Here is a 1,309-nt window from a genome sequence, read left to right on the forward strand (position 1 = left end):
CCTGACGTCTGGCCCGCTGGAGCGTTGCGCTATGAAAATAACATCACGCTGTTGTACAATCTAGCACTTTCCGTGCACCTAACCCCCTACACTATAGGTCCCATAGTGAGCGCGCGTGATAGAAAATAAAAAACGTAGAAACAATCAAAAGTACAAAATTGATGATGCAGTTCTCTTGAGTAGGGGTCAAAGGTCAAACAAATTCAATTGTGAATTTGTTGGGCCATACGTTATTAAAACAATACAATACTTGCTGATGATCGTTTCTCACTTCGTAAAATTGGTACCAAGCGAACTTTGAAATGTTCAAAGGATCAGTTACGTCTTTGGCCTACAGATTGGATTCCTGACGATTTTGAATACTTGCTACAATTAAACAATTGTGAGTACTTGTTGTTTTTTCTATTATGCTTTGCCGTGTTAGATCTGTACATTTGGAAGGACCCATCGTAAATACGTGCATTTTGCAATATTTCCATCGTGTCTTTCAATGTTTTGTTACCTCAAAGACCTATCGTAAATACGTGCATTTTGCAGTATTTCCATCGTGTCTTTAAATGTTTTGTTACCTCAGAGACCCATCGTAAATACGTTCATTTTGCAGTATTTCCATCGTGTCTTTTAGTGAACCATTTATACATTGCCGTCCCTGAACTCTTTGCATGAGTTATACGGATTTAACAAATTGAATTGGTAACTCGAAACGGGTAAATTACATTAATTTATCTATTACAGCAAATGTTGATGGCCCAGAGACAGATGATGGGGGAAAATTTATCTGAAAATATCAACATTTTAACACCTATTCACGCGTGAAGTGGCATTACACAGCAATTTTTTTTTGTGACTTGTTTTTATTCTGTTTGTTTTAATTAATGTTTTGAAAAAATAAAAACAATCTTGTTTTAAACTGTATTAGTGACACTATTTATACAAACATTTCTAGGCATTCCGAGAGTGGATTGATGTCAGTTTGGCCGTGTTAGATCTCTGATAAGAAATTCAAATTTAGCGCTCTCATTGCAAAATTCGGTAACCAGAGGGAGGTGGCTCAAAAGACGCGCTTTGCGCGCGGTAGGACAGGACTTTCATACAGTTGGCTCTGACGTCGAAAAACACAACGACGGCAGAGAGAACATCTGTCTGACTTTGTCAATCTAATATTGAAAAAATGTGTTATTTTAATTCTATACTCATAAATATCTAACAATATTACAAATCTTGTTCTTGTCATCTTGTCATCTTATCATCACACACACACACACACACACGCACGCACGCACACGCCCGCACGCACGCACGCACGCAC

Source organism: Anoplophora glabripennis, unplaced genomic scaffold (genome assembly GCF_000390285.2).
Source record: "Anoplophora glabripennis isolate ALB-LARVAE unplaced genomic scaffold, Agla_2.0 scaffold1478, whole genome shotgun sequence".
NCBI lineage: Eukaryota > Metazoa > Arthropoda > Insecta > Coleoptera > Cerambycidae > Anoplophora > Anoplophora glabripennis.